Source organism: Geotrypetes seraphini, chromosome 17 (genome assembly GCF_902459505.1).
Source record: "Geotrypetes seraphini chromosome 17, aGeoSer1.1, whole genome shotgun sequence".
Taxonomy (NCBI): domain Eukaryota; kingdom Metazoa; phylum Chordata; class Amphibia; order Gymnophiona; family Dermophiidae; genus Geotrypetes; species Geotrypetes seraphini.
In genome coordinates, this window is record NC_047100.1 from 32,740,150 (window position 1) to 32,749,359 (window position 9,210).

The window sequence follows — 9,210 nt, forward strand, 5'->3', positions numbered from 1 at the left end:
AACATACTGAGGAGACGAACTTCAGCTGCCTGACTGTCATTTACCCCCTTGTCAGTACTGATAGGTTCTTACCTTCAAGCCGGTGTGGAGTGGATTGAGTTCCAGGCTTTTCTCCGGGGAAGTCCTTGGACCCGAAGTGTCCTCCAGGAACAATGAAAATATGAGGGGAGATTTGATTTACACTTGTTGCTCATGCTTCTTTTTTTCTTCACATGGCTTTGGAACGGATATCTAAGGAAATGTTAACAGCAGATATTTCCACCCCCCCCCCCCCCCCGACTCTTCTAGTCCTTCCTGTCTCAGGAGGGATCTCTCCCTGTGGAGTCTCAGAGCCTGCTCTCTGCCAGCGGCTGTTTCGCTCGCTCCCTTTCCCTTTGTGAATGATGTATTCCTGACAGGCAGGCTGGCAGCCAGGCTCCCCCTTTCCAAGTGTGCGCCTGTCACCTAGTGAAATCTAGGCAGAAGACCAGAACTGATCAAATCAAGCTGCCCTGCATCCTTCTTTTTAATAAATTAGTGTCCTAAATTAACATTAAAAAAAAATAAATTAGTGCTAAATTACATTAGTGACTTTTATTCTGCCATTACCTTGCGGTTCAAAGCGGATTACAAAAGATGTTATCTGGACAATTCCAGAAGTTACATAGTTGAGTGGGTTATTTGGAGGGATTGAAATGCTTCCTGTGGAGTTAGTTTGTGTTGATGGATTTCTTGAATAGCAAGGTTTTTATTTCTTTTCTGAAAGTTTTGTAGTCTAGTATCGTGATCAGTAGATTGGAGAGTTGATGGTCAAGTTTCGCTGCCTGCGTGGCCAGTAGGCCATTGTACATTTTTTTGCGTTTGACGTCTCTGATTGGGGGGTGCGTGAATGGTGTCTGAGCTCTCCTTAGCCTGGTTGTGGCTGTTTGGATAAGGCGGTTGTTCAAGTAGGCTGGCCTGTCTCCATTCACTGCTTTAAATAGTAGACAGCAAAATTTGAATTGTATTCTTGCTTGTTTTGGGAGCCAATGTGAGTCGAGGTATGCGGCGGTGATGTGGTCGTATTTCTTCAGCGAATAGATCAGTCTCAGGGCTGTGTTTTGTACTGTTTGTAGTTGTTTTATCATGACTGCAGGGCAGGGAAGATAGAGGATGTTGCAATAGTCTAGAAGTTCTAGGGCTAGGGATTGGACCACGAGCTGGAATTGTTTTCTGTCAAAGAATTTTCAGATTTGCTTTAAGTTTCTCATGACCGCAAATTATTTCTGTATTGTTTTGTTCATTTGTGGTTGCATGGTGTTCTAAATTAGCATTCCTTAAAGAGTTCCTCCTTTCCTCCCTATTATAAAGGTGTCTCATACGGGACTGGGTAAAACGCGGATCTTAACTGCACGCCCTTAAATAATCTACTTACCTTAGTTTTTGACAGCTGCGGTTTGTAATTTCAGTTTATCTATGACAGATCTGTAAACGAGGATTCCACAGACCTCGCAGATGTCTACCACTTGACCTTAAAAAAGAAAGCGGCTATGGTGTGGAGTCCCCAGGGATCCTCGTTTTAACTCCCATAGACCTCATGAATCTCGCTTACTCCATGTATCCTCATCTTACTCCCTCCAGTGGGATCCATGAGAACCGCAGTAGTTAAAACGAGGATCTGTAGAGTGAGCGAGATCCGTGAGATTCACAGAAGTTAAAAAACAAGGATCCCCGGGGACTACACACCACGGCCGCTTTCTTTTTAAGGCCATGCACTTTTAGTTCAGTGGGGTCATTTTAATTTCTACACTTGCTGATTTCTCTTCTCTTTGTGGTTGGGCCTGGGAGACGTTAATACGCGGACCTCACAGACATCCTTATTTTAACTCCTCCGGACCTCACGGATCTTGCTCACCCCTTTTAAGAGTGTGTGGTTAAGACGTTGCTTCCCAGGGGCAGATGTTCCAAAGCATAGGTACCAGTTGAGGAAAGCTTGTTGTAGTCAGTCTAGCTTGTGAGTTAGTTCAGCCTCCAATGCACAAGTGCTCTTGGCTGCTTTTACCGACTGCAGTAGCAGCCACCGAGAATCCTATGCAAATGCATTACAAGGAGCCCATTAGTATTAAAATGAGCATTCTGTGAAATGCACAGCAAGGAATACCCACCTTTTAGCGTGCAAACATTTCCGGCAAGTTGGAGCTGTTAGTAGCATGAAGGTAGAAACATTTGACCTGAATTTTAAACATTTGCTTCAGTTTTAAAGTCAGTTGCCATGTGTGTGTTTTGTTTCAGCGGCACCCAACAGCCTAACTTCTCTCTCTTCTACGTTGGGATCCGTTGGGTCCCAGTTCTTTCTTGATAGTTGATGCTCTTAAGTTTCAAACAGGACCTACATAGAAACACAGAAGATGAAGGCAGATAAGGGCCATAGCCCATCAGGTCTGCCCACTCTACTGACCCACCCCCAAGTCTACTATCCTAGGGATCCCACTCCTTGTGACAGATTCCCTTGGCTTAACCCTCTAAGGGATCACACATGGGCATCCCATTTGCTCTTAAATTCTCGCACGCTGTTTGCCTCGATCACCTGCACTGGGAGCTCTTTCCAAGGATCAACCACTCTCTCGGTGAAGAAATATTTCCTGGTGTCGCCATGAAATTTCCCGTCCCTGAGTTTGAGCGGATGCCCTCTTGTGGCTGAGGGTCCTTTGAGAAAGAGAATCTCTTCTTCCATCTCGATACGGCCGGTAATATACTTAAATGTCTCGATCATGTCTCCTCTCTCCCTACGTTCCTTGAGTGAGTACAGCCGCAAATGTTTCAGCCTTTCCTCGTACGATAGATCCTTGAGCCCCGAGACCATCCTGGTAGCCATTTGTTGCACCAACTCTACTCTCAGCACATCTTCTCGGTAGTGTGGCCTCCAGAATTGCACACAGTATTCCAAATGAGGTCTCACCATGGTTCTGTATAATGGCATTATGACTTCAGGCTTCCGGCTGACGAAACTCCTGCGGATGCAACCTAACAACTGTCTTGCCTTAGATGAAGCCTTCTCCACATGATCAGCAGTTTTCATGTCTGCGCTGATGATCACTCCCAAGTCTCGTTCTGTTGAAGTTCTAGCTAAGGTCTCACCATTCAAGGTGTAAGTTCTGCACGGATTTCTGCTGCCAAGGTGCATTATCTTGCATTTCTTACCGTTGAAGCCCAGCTGCCAGGTCGAGGACCAAAGCTCCAACAAATGTAGGTCCTGTGTCATACTATCGGGTGAATTGCCGTCTCTCACTATATTGCATAGTTTGGCATCGTCAGCGAATAAGGTTATCTTACCTTGAAGCCCCTGAGTTAGGTCCCCTATGAATATGTTGAAAAGGAGCGGGCCCAAGACTGCGGTACTCCACTGGTCACCTACTCCACTGGTCACCTACTCCCCAACTAAAAAAAAAATTAAAGGAAGCAAAACCCTATGACACCTTAAAATTTGTATTTGTTTCTTTACTTTTTACTAGCTACCCCAGAGAAAAAAAAAGGATAATTGAAATTTCCCTAAGCTTTTACCCACCCACAACTCAAATAATAATAATAATAAAATCTTAATTAATTAAAAAAGAAAAATTATTTCAGTAATCAAAGGCTAGACTCCAAGGTTAAAGATAAAGTGCTTCTTAGAAATTTTACTTACAAAGAGTTTTGACTGAAGCTGAACCCCCCCACAGGAGCAGCGCAGAGCATCCAATGCATCAACCTGCGCTAAAACCACTCCTGCAGTTTTGTAAAAGGGGGGTAAATTTCAGCTGTCCTCATATGCGAAGCATTGAAAAAGTGCCACAAAATCAATTAAACCAAAAAGACTGAAGTCTGAAATAGAGAATGACACGGTGACAAAATTTATCACCTTTCCCGTCCCCGCGGATAACCGCAGGAAATAATCTAGTGTCTATTTCAACCTCAGTCCTTCTACACCAGCATTCTTCAAAGCAAAGCTTGTGGGTCAGTGGTTGTGGCCATTCATACTCTGATTCTTCCCTCTCTCCTTAAAGAATGACATGAAGATGGTTTCCCGCGGTTATCCACGGGGACGGGAACGGTGATGAATTTTGTCACCGTGTTATTCTCTAGTCTGAAACAGCTTTTCCTACAATATCTAATTGACACCATTTAACATCTAACTTGTCAGTAGTCAATCAACACATCAGAAAAAAACCCAATATCTCAGTACTAGCCTTTGTTCACATACAACCTTAGGGCTCCTTTTACTAAGGAGCGCTAGTGTTTTTAGCGCACGCAGGAAATTACTGCGCGCTAGGCTTCTAGAACTAACGCCAGCTCAATGCTGGCGTTAAGGTCTAGCACGCGTGGTAATTCAGCACGTACTATTCCGTGCATTAAAGCCCTAACGCACCTTCCTAAAAGGAGCCCTTAGTCACACAACTCATCAACAGTACCTTTAAAAAAAAAAAAAAAACCCACCACCTGCCGAGGTACATAGGCTCAATACCACAGTGCACAAGTGATACACAGAGACTTCCGGTGTAAAGTTAACTTGTTGACCCAATCAAAATTAACTACCGTATTTTCACGCAAATAACACGCACCCGTATAAAACGCACACACGTGTATAGCGCGCAGAAATCACGATGATAAGCACAAAAACTTTGGTATAACGCGCTCACGATTATACCGCGCATGCTGCCCGACTCTCCGTTCACCCCCCTGACTTCCGTGCACTGCCCCGCCTCTCCGTGCGCTGTCCCGACTCTCCGTTCACCCCCCCTGACTTCCGTGCACTGCCCCGACTTTCCGTGCGCTGTCCCGACTCTCCGTTCACCCCCCCCTGACTTCCGTGCACTGCCCCGACTTTCCGTGCGCTGTCCCGACTCTCCGTTCACCCCCCCTGACTTCCGTGCACTGTCCCCCCTTGAAGGTCTGTCCCCATCCTGAAAGCCTGATGCCCCCTCCCGACGTCCGATACATCCCTCCCCCCGAAGGACCGCCGATTCCCCAACAATATCGGGCCAGGAGGGAGCCCAAATCCTCCTGGCCACGGCGACCCCCTAACCCCACCCCGCACTACATTACGGGCAGGAGGGATCCCAGGCCCTCCTGCCCTCGACGCAAACCCCCCTCCCCCCAACGACCGCCCCCCCAGCCGACCCGCGACCACCCTGGCGACCCCCACGACCCCCCCACCCCCCTTCCCCGTACCTTTGGTAGTTGGGCCAGAAGGGAGCCCAAACCCTCCTGGCCACGGCGACCCCCTAACCCCACCCCGCACTACATTACGGGCAGGAGGGATCCCAGGCCCTCCTGCCCTCGACGCAAACCCCCCTCCCCCCCAACGACCGCCCCCCCCCCCGAGAGCCTCCGACCGCGCCCCCAGCCGACCCGCGGCCCCCCTGGCGACCCCCACGACCCCCCCACCCCCCTTCCCCGTACCTTTGGTAGTTGGCCGGACAGACGGGAGCCAAACCCGCCTGTCCGGCAGGCAGCCAACGAAGGAATGAGGCCGGATTGGCCCATCCATCCTAAAGCTCCGCCTACTGGTGGGGCCTAAGGCGCGTGGGCCAATCAGAATAGGCCCTGGAGCCTTAGGTCCCACCTGGGGGCGCGGCCTGAGGCACATGGTCGGGTTGGGCCCATGTGCCTCAGGCCGCGCCCCCAGGTGGGACCTAAGGCTCCAGGGCCTATTCTGATTGGCCCACGCGCCTTAGGCCCCACCAGTAGGCGGAGCTTTAGGATGGATGGGCCAATCCGGCCTCATTCCTTCGTTGGCTGCCTGCCGGACAGGCGGGTTTGGCTCCCGTCTGTCCGGCCAACTACCAAAGGTACGGGGAAGGGGGGGTGGGGGGGTCGTGGGGGTCGCCAGGGGGATCGCGGGTCGGCTGGGGGGCGGTCGGAGGTTCTTGGGGGGGGACGGTCGTTGGGGGGGAGGGGGGTTTGCGTCGAGGGCAGGAGGGCCTGGGATCCCTCCTGCCCGTAATGTAGTGCGGGGTGGGGTTAGGGGGTCGCCGTGGCCAGGAGGGTTTGGGCTCCCTTCTGGCCCGATATTGTCAGGAAGTCGGCGGTCCTTCGGGGTGGGGGTGCGAGTGGTCCTGCCGGGGGGGGGGGATGTATCGGACGTCGGGGAGTCGGCCGGGCAAGAGGGCTTGGGCTCCCTCTTGCTCCGATCGTGGATGTGGGTGCGGGTGGGAGCGCGTGCGAGCGGTCGTTCGGGGTGGGGGTGCGAGTGGTCCTGCCGGGGGGGGGGATGTATCGGACGTCGGGGAGTCGGCCGGGCAAGAGGGCTTGGGCTCCCTCTTGCTCCGATCGTGGATGCGGGTGCGGGTGGGAGCGCGTGCGAGCGGTCGTTCGGGGTGGGGGTGCGAGTGGTCCTGCCGGGGGGGGGGGATGTATCGGACGTCGGGGAGTCGGCCGGGCAAGAGGGCTTGGGCTCCCTCTTGCTCCGATCGTGGATGCGGGTGCGGGTGGGAGCGCGTGCGAGTGGTCGTTCGGGGTGGGGGTGCGAGTGGTCCTGCTGGGAGGGTGAATCGGGCGTCGGGCGGGGTGGGAACTATGTTTTAAAACTTTTGTATACCGCGCTCACGCATATAACGCGCGAGGGGTATGCGCAGTAGGTAAAAACGCGTATAACGCGCGCGTTATATGCGTGAAAATACGGTACTTAAATACTTTTTTAAAAACTTTACTTTCAATCAAAATTCCTTTCACAAACAGACACTAAAACCAAGCTCCCTTCACAACAAAAACCTCCCAACTCCCTGAGTTCCAAAACCCCCAAGCAGCTCAGTTGCAACAAAAACACCAAAAGTTACAAAAGATTAAATGAGAAGCAAAAATTAACCATTGCATTTAACCAAATAAAATCCCAAACCACCTTCACTTACCTTCTGCTGTTAAATACCTTACATTTTCTTCTTCTGTCCTCTGCAGCAGTGTCCCCGTACTCGTTGCAAGCTCGGACCACAAGCCTGATCAGGAGCCATTGCCATAGCTCCCACCTGACACAATTGGCTCTCTGTCACAAGCCAGCACACACCCACATTTACTGGGGAAAAAAAAAAAAAAAGACCCATGGTGCCAATCTTCAGGAAAGGCTTTCCCCACTTCCTCCAGTCCTTCCCTGGTCCTCCCGACGCTCTCAGGCTCTTTAAAAACTTTTCTTTGGACCGTCTAAGCCCTGCCGGCAACAGGAGTCCACTGCGCATGCGTGGACGCATTCCAATGATGTCATCATGCATATGCGATGACATCATTGGCATGAAACCACAGACACCACAACCCTGATGACAACGAGCATGGACGTGGCTGGCACTCCTCTGGTGGCCGCGTCCATATGAGCCTGCTCCAGGCGCTCCCGGTGCTGCACTCAGCCACCCCTAGGCAATGAGTAGGGTCGCAGCAGACAGGCGGCCCTGCCACAACCCAACAAACTCAAGGCCCAATGTGATCCACTGCATCCTGCATGGAAGAACAGGGTCCCACTTTTGACAGTGTGCCATGCTCCATTCCACTGCGGGGTCCTAACAAGAGTCCACCTTCTGTTTGGCCCCGGAGCAGCATGGCCTCCTCTCACGGCCCAGATCCAGAGCCTCTCAACCCTGGCCTGGTATTTTTTTGTAATTCTTTATTTATATATCTTTAACCATGGTAACACAAGTACATCCATACATGTTGACGGTCTACCCTATGACCGATAGGATCTTTCAACAGGACAATGCAACACAGCCAGAATTGCTCATGAGTGGTTCGTAGAGCATGACCAAGACTTCCAGTTACTTCCCTGGCCTTCAAATTTCCCAGACCTTAACCCGATTGAACACATTTGGGACCACCTCGATTGACATGTTTGATGACTGGATCAACCACCACGCACCCGTCAGCTACTGCCAGACGCACTGCAGTCTGCATGGCTCCAGATACTCTAGCAACCATCCAACATCATATTGAGTCACTCCCATGGCATCTGGCTGCTGTCCCTGCTGCCAGAGGCAGTTAGTTATTCTAGATATTAGCAGGTGGTCATAATAATGTGACTTGACTGTGTAGATTGCCTAAGAAATTCCCAGAGTTAAAAACCAACCAATAAAAGAACATAAGAATTGCTGCTGCTGGGTCAGACCAGTGGTCCATCGTGCCAAGCAGTCCGCTCACGTGACGGACCTTTAGTCAATGACCAGTGCTCTAAACAAGTCCAGCCTCACCTGCGTACATTCCAGGTTAGCAGGAACTTGTCCAACTTTGTCTTGAAATTAATCCCTGGAGGGTGTTTTCCCCTATAACAGCCTCCGGAAGAGCGTTCCAGTTTTCTACCACTCTGGATGAAGATGAACTTCCTTACATTTGTACAGAACTTTGTTCTTCTGAGCAGGTGCCAGGCACAGTTCCTCCCCATTTTATCAGGCTGCTCCACTCAAATAACATGCATCTAATTTGCATGCTATTGTGCTGAAAATCACCCATTAAAAAATAATCGCTCTCAACACGGTATTTAATACCATGTTGTCGGAAATTTGAACGTTTGGGCCTCAGTCCTGCAACTTTCTGTAGGAAGTTGTTCAAAGTAATCCACTCCAGGCTTTGTCCTTAGATGCCCACCAGCTGTACTTGAGTTAAGGCTTAAAGCAAGCAGTACTCTACCTGGAAACCTAATCCTCAGCTTTTTGTAAGCTCAAGGAAATGGGCACTTATATTTAGTGAGGCCTCCCCTTATATGCAAAATAGATCTACGTATTGAGATCTGCTGGGTACCTGTGACCTGGACTGGCCAATAGATGGACTTTATCTGATTCAGCATGGCTTAATTTATGTTTTTATCTCTTATTTGATATTAGCCTGTTCTCACATTTCCCAAATCTGTGTTTCCTTCCCTCTTGCCTAAGACTTTCCCTGACCCTTCTCCCAATTGTATTCATAGAAACATAGTAACACAGAAAATTATAACAGGAGTCACAGTCTAAGAAAAGGTACCATGTCTTAGTGCATGTTTATTTAAGAAACAAATTGGGTTTGATTTATCAGAATCAACAATTTCTTAATTGAAATGGTGTATCTCTAAGAACATAAGAACTGCCATCTCCGGATCAGACCTTCGGTCATCAAGTCCGGCGATCCACACACGCGGAGGCCCAGCCAGGTGTACACCTGGCATAATTTTAGTCATCCATATCCCTCTATGCCTCTCGTAAGGAGATGTGCATCTAGTTTGCTTTTAAATCCTAGAACGGTGGATTCCGCAATAACCTCTTCTGG

The 9,210-nt window shown here is 49.8% G+C and overlaps 1 protein-coding gene across 1 annotated transcript in view; it reads right to left on the bottom strand.

Annotated features, from left to right (window-relative positions):
• The window catches only part of HRH1 (histamine receptor H1), a 32,572-nt gene extending 32,395 nt beyond the window's left edge, over window positions 1–177 (bottom strand). The window contains exon 1 of the mRNA XM_033926551.1: window positions 73–177. The gene's annotated coding sequence lies outside the window, so the exon portion shown is untranslated. The remainder of the gene's footprint in view (window positions 1–72) is intronic.
• Between the last annotated feature and the right edge of the window lie 9,033 nt (window positions 178–9,210).